The sequence below is a fragment of the Megalopta genalis genome, chromosome 3 (genome assembly GCF_051020955.1).
Source record: "Megalopta genalis isolate 19385.01 chromosome 3, iyMegGena1_principal, whole genome shotgun sequence".
NCBI lineage: Eukaryota > Metazoa > Arthropoda > Insecta > Hymenoptera > Halictidae > Megalopta > Megalopta genalis.
In genome coordinates, this window is record NC_135015.1 from 22,711,389 (window position 1) to 22,723,761 (window position 12,373).

The 12,373-nt window shown below is 53.1% G+C and overlaps 1 protein-coding gene across 5 annotated transcripts in view; it reads right to left on the reverse strand.

Moving 5' to 3' along the window:
• LOC117221946 (uncharacterized) overlaps positions 1 to 12,373 on the reverse strand; it is a 173,143-nt gene that overhangs the window by 69,546 nt on the left and 91,224 nt on the right. The gene's annotated exons all lie outside the window — the stretch shown is intronic.

Here is a 12,373-nt window from a genome sequence, read left to right on the forward strand (position 1 = left end):
AGGAAAATGGCGGACATAACCTTGACGTAACGGAGCGGCTGCGTGAAAAATGTCTATCGCGGATATTTCATAGGTAAGATGGTGGGCCGGGGTACGTAGCACCGGAAAGATCGGAAGATTAAAACAAAGATTAAACGTACCGTCGGAGTGTTCCCGGAATATAGTGTTGGAACGTCTAACCTCTCCTTCGGCCGTTCTCTTATTATTATCTATCGTGGAATCGCGATATTTTATAACGGCCGATAAGGCTGGGTAATTCGCTTTAATACTCGGCCCGCCGCGAACGCCGTCGAGGCCGCCGAGGCTGCTAAAAAGATCTTTGCAAAGATAGATGCGAATACGCGCCGACGCTTCTCGGTGCTAGTTTTATCGGGATAAAGTTATTACGCAAACACGAGGACAAAATTGCGTGGACAATTTAGAGGGCCGGTTAATCGGGCGCGGTCCACCGTCGACGAAAAGCGCCTCGACGACGAGCTCGTTTAAAAAATATTTTGCGAGTCGTCGACCGAAATCTAGAGACCGAAAATCAAATCAACTGTGATAGAAACGATTGGGATCACGGCTTGGATTCTTTCTTTCGAGTAAATATGATATTAATTCTTTTACTTGAAAAGTTCTATTTTACTTTTATTCGAGAGAAGGTATACGTATATACGAAGATGACCGAGAGCAAGCAAATTCAACCGAGAGACCGGCAACTGAAAATCGCCTGCTTATGTACCCTTTTTGGTGTCGTCTTCTCCACCGATCGTAGACAGTCATTTTTCCATGATTTTTCGTTCGTCCATTTTTATCTTACCGTTAACGCGATATCTGGCGGTATAATTTCGCAGTTCCCGAGAGCAATTCGAAAAGTTATCTTCGCGATCTAATACCTCGCGAGCAAATTGCTTCGTTACGCGAACGAATAAATATTTGGCTAGCACGAACGTCCAACGAATATCGAACGTCGAATCGATCTCGAATCTTCTTCTCGATCCGAAAATCGACCAAGACGATCTTGCTACTGAAAAAATCATTTTTGTATCCGCGCGTGGAACAGCCCGCGCACCGTAGGGAAATCAGAAATTCAAATCGGAGATGAACCGAACGAATTCCACGATGGTCGACGGACCCTCGGGCCCGCGGCGTGGCGCCTCGTTCGTAATTGAATTCGCGTTTCGCATCGCGCGTCTCTTTCCGGAAGTCCCGGGGTTCTCTCTCTCTCTCTCTCCCTCTCGCGCGCGCGCGGAAACGTCTCGCTTTGTTAATCGGGCGCGTTTATTTCGGAGCCGGTTTAATCGCGTACTCGAGCAGAGTCAGCGCCCCGTTTACATCGGACTGGAAGGGTTTCCGATGCGTGGCGAAACGCGGGATTAAAGTCGCGCTAATGGAATAGTTCGGGCGAAACGGCCGTCGAAACTGGGACAAATCGGCGGCGAAACGACGCGATTTCATGGTTCGATAGGCTCTCGACGATAGCTACGAAAAATATCGAAGAGTCCGAATTAGCGACGCGAACGACTCGACTACGGACGTTTTCGAAACTGAGCAGTTTTTGGACGAGCGATAGACCGAAATATCGAGAGAGCGCTTCGAGAAGTTCTCCGAGTATTATAGGATCCGCGAACGTCCGTCCGAGTCGGAGACGTTTCCCATGACTTCGGAGTCGGCGCGCGAAAATATCCGGTTGAAAAACACGGTGGCGGCAGACGTCGCTCGACTAGCCGGGGCTAATCCAATCAGAAACTAATTTTACGGCCGGCGAGCCGGTTATCATTGACCGTGCTGCTCGGCTCCAGACGTAAACGGCTCTCTCTCTCTCTCTCTCTCTCTCTCTCTCTCTCGTCGCGAGCTGAACGAGAATCCGCGACGCGACGCGACGGCGCGGCCGGAACACCGGGCTAAGAGCAGGCAAATGAGATTTGACGGATGTCCCGGCCTCCGAGAGCCACTCCGTCGCATTAGTACCGGCACCCTGGCTCCTCGAGGGGCGGGGGCGTCGTAATTAGTCGGCAGGAACTTTGACGTCTCGAGACGGATCGCGTGATTGCCGGCAACCTCTCCTCTTCGCTCGGTTTCCGACCGGAGACACGGATAGCTGGCCCGAAAACTGGCTCGGGTGGGTCCAGACGTCTCGAACGTCGGCGCACCGTCGTTTTTCAGAATTTAGGATGGACTCTCGCGTGTCAGGAATCCGCGCAACATCGTCCGTTCGATTTTGACATTACTCGGAAAATTCTATTGCTCGAAGCGAGATCGGATATTTGCGATTCGATGTAATCTCCGAGGTGGAAGAAGGATCGAGAACCGATTCTCCATACTCTAGACTCCAGAGTCCAGAGTCCAGATTCTAGATGAAAATAAAGAACGTTCGATCGGGACAAGAGATCGACGGTAATCGATGGAATTGAAAGTATTCGAGCGTCGCGTCTCGAATACGAACCGTAACGAAGATTTGTCGCCAAAGGTGTTCCAGAAATAGGAAGCGGTTCGCAAATTCATTTTTAATCGGCCACGGTGAAACTCGTTCGATTTTTAACGTTCGACGAGTCTATGAATATTTATGTCCGAATGACCCGTGACACGCGCGGACGTCCGTCGTTCGATTCCGATAAAATATCCCGCATCGTAAAATCGCATTTATAATATCATTAATTCCGTATTTTTTAAGGATCGAATCCGGCGGGATCCGCGATGCGCGTACGATGATTCGTTTAATCGGATAATTAATGAAAAGACACGACGAACTCGTAATTCGTCGATTTAACGAGTCGAAAACGATCCGACGGCGTATTCGACTCTACGAGCTGTCGCACTTGTCGTACCTACGAAAGAATAATTTTGAAAGAAATCGCGTACACCGATCGATAAATTACGCGCGAGTTCGGTCGCAGGAACGTGTTCCACGATGCGCTACGATCGACGCGTTAAAAATCGCGCATAGATCGGGGCGAACGGCGAAAATCGGCTCGTTAAAAGTATCGACCGAGTCGGTTGAGAACTAAACGGAAATACAATAGCGGCGGAACGTTCCCGGCGCATTGTTATCGGCAATGTGTCCGAGGAAACGCGAGGAGTCGTTCTTCGCGGTTGCACAGCTCGACGCGCATTGTTTCCCGAATCTTATTATATTACGGTACGGTATCGGAAATTTGATGCTCCATAATTTGTCGCGCTGAATTATGCATGCGAGCGCGGGGTCGGGCAATTTCAATATTTGCCGTAGATCGATACAAACCGCTCTCCTCGCGTATCTCGCGACGCTCGAACAGCGAGCGGATGCCGGCGCGGTGCGGCGCGGTGCGGCGCGGTGCGGCGCGATGCGGCGCGGAAAGAATCGTTTGCATAACCATCGCGGCGCGGGGCGTCGGCGCGCCGTGAAACTCAAATTTGTACAGACATTTTCGGTCGAACGTTTTCCCGAGACGCGTCCGATTCGGTTCGGACCGAGCCGGGAATAAAACGTGTACGCATCGTACCCTTGAAACAACGCGCTCCGCTCGTCGAGGCTGGCCGACGCGTTCGGCCGCGAATAAATCGGACGGAACCGCGAAATTAATTTCTCGCGAATCGGCCGAGTCGCGTCGAACGTAAATAATTCGCGGCCGATGAATATTCGCGCGCGGCTCCGAGCTCGCGACCGCTGGCTTCGAGAAAAAGAATCGGCTTTGTAGTCGGTCGACGTTCGCCGCGAAAAAACTTTGACGTTTCGTTCGAAAAACTTTCCGTCGTACGTCAAAACGTTCTTTCGGATCGGCACGCTCCTGCCATGCTCGAACTTTCCACTTAACCAACGCGACTCGTCTTTTTTCTTTTCAGGAAAGTCTCGCATTTTCTCGTTGGATCGCGTTTCGACGCCGTTCTCGGTCAACGTTCTTCGAAGCTCCGATCTCCGAAATCTCCGATCGCTCGAGTTTACGCGGCGAACAATGGTACGTAGCTCTCGTATCAATTACGGCAATACGCTCTGCGGCTTCGCGAAAATAAATCGTGCGCGACGCTAATATTTATTTAAAAGGAAGATCCTCCGCGTCGTCGCGTCGCCGGTGCTGGTAGAAACGAAAATTGAAACGTTGCGTAGCATGACGCGCGTCGGCGTCGGCGTGGGCGTCGGACGCGCCGGTTTCTGGCCAACAGCTCTGTCTATTACAGAATTTGCCGCACGACCGGTACAATTTCTACCGGTCATCGCATGAATATGCAAAACGCACGAGCAAACAGCTCGATGCGAATCCGCCACGGGGGGAATTACGATCCGCGCCGCGCCGCCGTGCCGCCGCGCCGGTTACGTTTCCGAGCGGTGTAGCCGCGGCTCGGACAACCGACCGCTCGTCCCTCCGAAACGCGTCGCGCGATACAGGCAACCTCGGTCCTCATTTTTGTCGCGGACAAATTCCCCGCGATTAGGATCCTCGTTCTCCGCTCTCGCCGATATATTTTTAAACGCCAGTCACAGATCGCAACGACGAATCGAGTTATTCCCGGCTGAAAAATGCGTTCGTCCTCGCGTTTTTCGCTTTTCCGGCTCTTTCGGCTCTTTCGGCTCTTTCGGCTCGCGCTTCGGACACGCGAGTTCCGCTATACCTGAAATTTTATATTTTCACGGCGAAACGCTCGCGAAACGTTACATTTTTTTTTCACGGATTATTTTACCGGCTTCTCGCGGATTTACCGTGCCCGTGGATTTCCACTTTGGATTTCATTTGATTCGGCGAAAATTATTTTGTTCCAAAGGACGCGCGTTGCTGCGAGAAACGTTTCTCGCGAAAGCGTATCATTTTGTACGTTCGTTTCGCGCATTCGTCGACGTTCCCGTCGCGGAGCTAGATAACGAAATTATCGAGGAAACTTTAAGGAGCCAACGATCGAGTCGCATTGAAAACGCGAAAGCTCGGCCCCCGGGTTTCGAAATGACGAGGGGAAGCGTCGATTCGGCCGAGGGGCGAAGCGGGGCCGGACTCGGGTTTGCTAAATATCCGCGCGCTGTTTCGCCGTTGGAACTGGCGCTCGATCTCGTATTCCTCGGGAATGCCGTATTCGCGAGCAACCCCTATCGGCGGAGTTTTCTGAAAATCGGGCTCTCTCTTGAGAGAGAACTTTCTTAATTATCGGCGGGAGATGCGCTATAAAGGGGGCAAGTTTCGACGAGAGACGAGGAGTCGGCGATGGGTCGGCCGGACAATCGACCCTCTGGCCGGTGACCGTGCGGGTTACGATCCACCGCCGACTCCGCCGCGAGAGGAACGCGGGGGGCTGTGCCGCGAAATTAAAGAGGGGCCGAGAAAGCCGCGTTGGAAAAGGAACCGGGTGAAACTGCGGGGATCGCGCGGCGGTTAAGGGGGCTGAGAGGAAGGGATAAAATCTCGCGGCAGTCAGCATCCGTGAGGAATAGATCGCGACGGTAGGGGTACATTATAATGAAATCGGTTTTCGCTTAGCGCGCTTTCAAGCGGCCTTTATTAAATCTGTGATTCCGTCGTTTTCCTTTCTCTCTTTCGTTTTTATTCCCCTCCCGAACGTCGCCGCCGTCGCCGGCTTCGTCCCTCCCCCTTTTTTCATCTTTATTATTCCCGACCCGATTCCCGATTCCCGATTCCCGATTCCCGATTCCCGATTCCCGATTACCGATTCCCGATGGACGACTGGGAGGAAAGAGGCCAACGGATCCTTCGATCCGTCTTTCGGCCTTCTCGCTCTTCGAACCATCCGCGCCGCCGCGTCGTGGCTCTCTCTAGCCTTCGGCTAGGATCTTTGGCCGGATTTACAATGGGAATAGGTATTATACGTCCCAGCCTTTCGGCTGTTTCCCCGTAGGATCGTCGCCGGGACGACTCGCCCCGCCATCCCGGGAGCTACGGATATACGGCTCGCCAGGGGAGATTACGCGACCGACTCGCAATTTTTACGATCTCCCGGCCTGCTGGAAATGGTCTCCGAAAATACAAGCAGCGCTCTGGGAAGCGGGCCGTGACGGCGTGGGGAGGGGGGGGGGGCGACGTCTTAGATCGGTTCTAAAATTTGTTAAGAAAGAAACCATCGTTCGTTGCCGATCGTTGGCGCGGCAGAACTTTGAAGTCGACCGTGTCGAAATTCTGGAACATTAAAATTATTCGTTCTAATTCTGGTGGTCGATCGATGCAAATATCTCGTTTCAAAATCATCCTACTGTAGCGAGTAAACAGAGGCAGCGATACCAGTATGTACGTACGAAATCGATCGACCGTAACGAGTTTAATGTATTTGGAGCCTCGCTCGGTACAAATCTGCTGCTAATTTAAAAATTGGATAGCCCGAGGTTATATTTCGGCTTCGCGCCACACATACGCACACTCGTGCTATTACGAACGAGCAGAGTATAGAAAACGAACGGTTCGTTTCACGGTATATCGAGTCGGTCGTTTGATTTTCAAATTAAGAAAATCAATTTCGGTGAAAACTTTGACCGTTCCCACCACCGTCCGTTCGCTCGGGCTATTTTATGCGCGAAAGCTGCGTTTCCACGGCAGTTTTCCAGTGGAAGGCGTCTCTGTTCCTCCGTGGTATCCGTTGGTAAAAGTCGCGTCGCATCGGCTCGTATATTGCGGGCCGAACAGGATACAAACCGAAACAGCTAAGTATTGGCGGAACAACGAGGCCGCCGCTTATTGAATCGGCGGATGATTTATGCATACCAGACCGGAGCCGTTCGTCGTTTTCCAATTTGCACGGCGACCGGCGATCGGCGACCGGCGACCGGCGACCGGCCCTCGGGACGCGCAAATCATTTTCACCGGTGCGGCGGCGCGGAAAAATTCCGCGAAAATCGCGGCCCCGAACTCCAGACGGTGTGCCAACCGGTTTTACAGAGGGATATGAAAACGTAGGTCCGTATGAAACGACGGCTTAACAAACTTTTATTAAAATCGAATGAGAATCGATCGCCGCGCCGCGCCGCGCCTCGACTCCCCACAATTTCTCACGGTCGACGCGTTTTCCAGACGCTTTTCGAAAGTCCTGCTAGCACCTAACGGCGTCGTTACTTCTGGCAGTCGGGTTAATTGATTTCCGGTGATATATACGGAAATTGGGACGATCGGGGATTAAAGGGGTTTTCCGTTTTCGCAAGGAACGTCCGAAATCGAGACGCTCGACCGTTGGGACCGAGAATTTTGCTACATGTTCCGATGCCAATCGGTAAAATGTTTTAACGCGCGTATCGCTCGATTCGGTCGAAGGAAATGAGCAACGTTTCGCGAATCCTCGACGCGTTCCGTTCCCGGCCCGAACCGAGCCAACGGTCTACCGCAGGCTAGTTCCGACCATGTTCGGCTCCGAAAATACCGGGATCTCCGACCTTTTTGAATATTTCACGGTCCGCAACCCCCGAGGTGTACCTTGCGCGGCGTGCCGCAGCTTTTCTGATGTCCCCGAGTCGATTCCGCCGGCTACCGGCTCGCTTATCGACCTTGTTTCGCCAAAGAACGATGCAACTTTCGAGCCAGAGTCGTCCAAGGCGCGTCTCGGAAACGAAAATATGGCGGATGGCGTGTTTTAACCCGGATTGGAGCGGGAATCTTTTGGGAATTTACCGTAGTTCGATCGCGTATATTCTCGAAGAGATCCACGTTCGAATACGTTAGAGCGACAGAGGTTATTCGGACTCGAATCGTCAATTATTTTCGATAAAAAGGGGGGAGAGAGAGAGAGAGAATATCTATTCTTACAGTTCGCACTTTGCCGCACCACGGATTCAGGAACATCGCGCGAGCCTGTGAGATTGGCAAAGCTGGCGTAGAGAAGAACTTGCTCGATCGTCTTGATTTTTCTCAAAGACGCGGCGCGCGAACTTCTTTTTAACGACTCCGTTATCGGAGATCGATCGGGCCAGCCTAATTCCAAGTCCGTCGGGAAATCCTCGTATCGTCGATTACCTTTCCCGTGGCGTTCGAACGTTAAAGAACGGCTGCAAATTGAATCGTCGTCGTCGTCGTCGTCGTCGTCGTCGTCGTCGAGAAGGGATCGTTCCGCGCCGCGACGCGCCTCGACGCGCCTCGACGCTTGTTAATCGAGTTTAATGAACGCGTTAACGAAGGCGAGCGGCGTTAACGGTGGCGCTCGCGCGCTCACCAGGGCCCTTTGCGCCGTGCACAATGCGGGATACAATCCGATCCAGCGTTTCTCGAGCCGCGTAATCGCTTTAATATTTCAGCCGCATTAAATATCCCGAATTGGCCCGTATTTCTCATTTCACCGGGCGATTCGCGGCACCGAAGTTTCGGCCAAAGAGAATCGAATCCTCGTCGACCCGCTACGGATCGTACAACGTTGTATCCGCGATACGCCGCGGTGCGCCTGGAATCTCGAGACGCGGGACGATTCGGGGAAAAATTTCGGATCGGATTGAATCGGGACGGAGTGGAACCGATGAAAATTCTGGCCGCGTTCGAAACGAATTAAACCGTCGTAACATCGCCGAGAATTATGGTAAACGCGCGAATTATTCGTAACGCGGTTATATACTTCTGTTATTCGAACGATCGAGAGAAAAGGTTATCGAACCGAGTGGCTCGATTACCGCGTAGCCGGATTCTAAACCTGGACGACGAGCGCGGTTCGAACTCCGGTTGACGCGGATTTCCATTTTCCATTCGTATGAAATTATGAATCGAGCACCGAAGTGGCGCTAGCGCGAGTCGCCGAGCAACGGTATTGTTCTACGAGCGGCTGCATAGTTTATAAATAATTAATCGTTGGCGCGATCTATAATTGTAGAGGACAAAATAATCGTTCGAAACGATCGGAGGACCGTTGTCGGTTTGGAAAGTGTCGTATCCGGTGGAAACCTAGGCTCCGAGGCTAACGAACGATAGGACGTATCGGCTGGGACGTAAAAACGATGAAAAATATACATGGGCGGATAAGCGTGCATCCGCGTACACGTGTTTACAGGATCGTCGCGTTCGCGGAAAGATTCGTCGTCTCGGTTACGGGCCGTGCGACGGTTCGACGGCGCACGGCTGCACGGAATAGTTTCGAAAAAGCGATAAAAGCGTCGACGTAGAAGAATCGCGATGCGAAAACGATTAAAAAGCCGGTTCGAAAGGAACAATGGGACGGCGATCGAATAATAGTAAAGTGGTCTTCGGGAACAACGAGAGAACTCTTTGACAAACCGGCGCTGTTAAAAACTTGCCGGCGGGATGGGATCGGAACGACGACGCACCGTGGCGATATTATAGAGCGCGTAAAAGTTACGAGGGACATCGGCGCGAAACCGGCCGATAAAAATTGATCGATCCGGAGGATTCGCGTTCCTTTCGTCGTCGAAATCGCGGGACGAAACCGATTCGCCGATCCCGGAAGTTTTTCGGTTGTTTTCGTCGCGAGACGCGGACGAACCGCAACGATCGACGATCGCTGGACGAGAGAACCGTTTAATCCTGGGCCACTTTCCCGGGAACAATGGCCGACGTCGTACGCTTTTCCGTAGCGTTTTCGTTCGGTTTCCCGTGCACGTAACGAATACGTGACGCGGCGGGAACTGTCGGAATCGTTAGCGGCCGGCGTCGGCGTCGGCCTCGGCGTCGGCCTCGGCGTCGGCCTCGGCGTCGACCGTAACTCGAGCCTGTTACATCGATTTTCAATAATTCCTCGCCTCGTGGCGAAGAAAACATCGATCGGCGGCGTTACATCGCCGCGGCGAGGCACGGCGCGGCGCCATTGAAACATCCGCGAGACTCGACTATTCCGGATTGGTCCGGATTGGTCCGGATTCGGTACGGCTGCGGCAGCGTCGATCAATTTTCATTCGTTTCTTTTTTCGTGCTTAACGACGCTCGTCCGTCGTCCATCGAATCGATCGAAAAAACTCTGTACGAAGCCTGCGAACGTTGCGGGCTTTAGCAGGGATTGGGCCATCGATGAAAAATGTGCTCGCGCGCGTGGCGAATTATTTTCAAATCCGAGACGGCCCCGATCATTTTCTATCGCGCCCATCCCGAACCGAGCATAGGTTCGAAGCGAAGATACAAATTTCTATTTTTAATTTTCCTGGATCGAGCAGAGTCGTCGAGCCGCTGCTCGGCGCGCGAATCGATCGATCGCAGGACCGAACGAGAACCGGATGCCAATGGATCGGCGCTACGAAAGATACGAGAAAGGAAGGAACGACCGGGCAATAACTCCTCGAATCGGAAGTCTTCGTGGGAGTGGAAGGGCTAAAAACAGAAATCGCGTAATAAGTCGGCGTTATCGAATATCGTCCTGTCCGCGGGGCGGCTCGATGGCCGATAAAACCGGAACATCGAGGGATATTAAAAGTCTCGTCAAAGGTGAGTTTCGACGATCACGGCTCACGGCACACGGCTCGCGGCTTCGCCGGCGAATCAACCGTGGAAACCGCGAGAAGGGTGTTGAAACCGACGGAGGCGTTCCCGCCCTTGCCCTTAAAATTTGATCGGCAACCGGCGACAATGTCGGCGTATCGAAACGCCAGCATCGAAGAACGTTGCGCGCCGTTTGCCGTTTGCCGTTTTATTTTTGCCGATTGCCCGTTACGTCTTGGCTTTGCCCCCGGCCGAGATCTCGGACCAGGATAATCGATCCGATCGATTCGTAGATTTCCGGACGCGACAGGAACGTTGCCGGCTTTTCGATCGGCCGACGATCGCGTCGAACCTCTCCGATCGTATCTGCCCGCGACGCTGACGGCGATCGATTCCGTAGCGGACGTTGCGCGCGAAACGATCTTTCGAAATGAAATCGATCATCGACCGAGCGGCTCTGCAAATTCGACTTTCACCGACAGCACGGTGAAAGGTGAACGCGACCGTGAAATTACGTCGCCGTCGTCGAGGTAAACGCGTCGATGACTGCGCGGAGTCGGGTCGAGTCGGTCGAACGAGGACATCGTTTCGCAAAAAGGCCGCGTTTCACGGAAGCCTCTTAAGGGGATAACATCGGGCAGGCCGGTGTTATCGCGAAGACGTTGATGCCCGTCGAGCAAAACCGTGCTTAATAACACGGTCGCCTGGCCACGCGGAACGGAAGAAAAGAATCGTCTAATGGCGTAATTAAGAAATTCCATGCGGAAGGGCGGTTTCGAGGCGTGCCAACCGGTCGGCCCGACCATTCGCGCGCGCGCTCGCTCGCGGTTCCTGCAACTTTTCGCGTCGCCCGAGCTACTCCGCTCCGTGCTTCGGCTAGCCGGAGGGGTGGACGAGGCGGTCGGTACCGCGAACGGAATAGGAATGGGAGAAGGTTCCTCGACGGGTTTCCTCGGGATCGAATCCGATTTTCCGCCGCGCCGCTGAAACCTCGTTCGGACGCTTTCCAAAATTTCCTCCCCCGTTTTTTCTTCGGTCTTCTTTTCGATCCGTCCGCCATTGTTTCGGCAAAGCCCGCGGAAACGCCGTCGACCTTTATTATATCGTTTTTCCACCGTTCCAAAGACCGGATCGTCGGCATTTTTACCAGAATTTCCCTGGCTATTCCGAGCTTTCCCGGACTGTTTGAACAATAATATCGGCACGAGCGCGGGGGATATATATTCCCATGTCCGAGAGTCGCCGGTGATAGCGGAAAAAGAATGTCTGCTAATCTTTGTTTACGTTCTCGCTGGATCGTGTTTACATTGTTCCGCGCGAGATATACGCGCCGAATCTGCTCGCCGATATTAATGAAACACGACGAATATTTTGGTTCGCGCGTTTTTCAACTCGTCCACCGCCGCGTTCTCTGTCGTCGCGTCGCACGGTTTTCCGATCGTTGCCCCGAGCGCGTTCCGCGATGCTTTCGCTACGAAATTAACGGATTTTCAATTTTATTTCGTCGGAACCGGCCATCGTCCAAAGTCCAAAAGAACCGGAGCCACCGAAGCTGGGGATTCTTGCGAAACAGCGAGTCGGAAATGTAGGAGAACGTATCTTGGCGCTGCGAATCGATCGGGCCGTTTTTCGAGAGGTTCGCGCGAAAGTCGAGGTCGGTACCGGTCGTTCCGTTCGAGACCGAAATCGCCGTTAATCGATCACCGATTCTTTCGGCGAACAATCGCCGGTCCACCGTTCGAGAACGGCCCACGCAACGGCGACCGTTCGCGGCGGAACAGCCGTCGAAAATATAGAAAATCTATATCTGGTTAAGGAGAATCGCCGCAAACCGCTCGCCACTCGGTCTCCGGTCTCCGGTCTCCGGTCTCCGGTCTCCGGTCTCCGGTTCGTTGAATGGATCATCGCGCGCGCTTTTTTTTTCGGCCCTTCTCATCGATTTTCTGCTCTCCCGGCGCAAATGGCTCGGTCCTAAAGCCTCGTTACGCCGGACCGGTCGACTGCGCGCGGTGGAGGACGCGACGCGACGTCTGAAATTCTACACCGATTCTTTAACGAGGATACGAGGTAATTCGAGGGTTGTT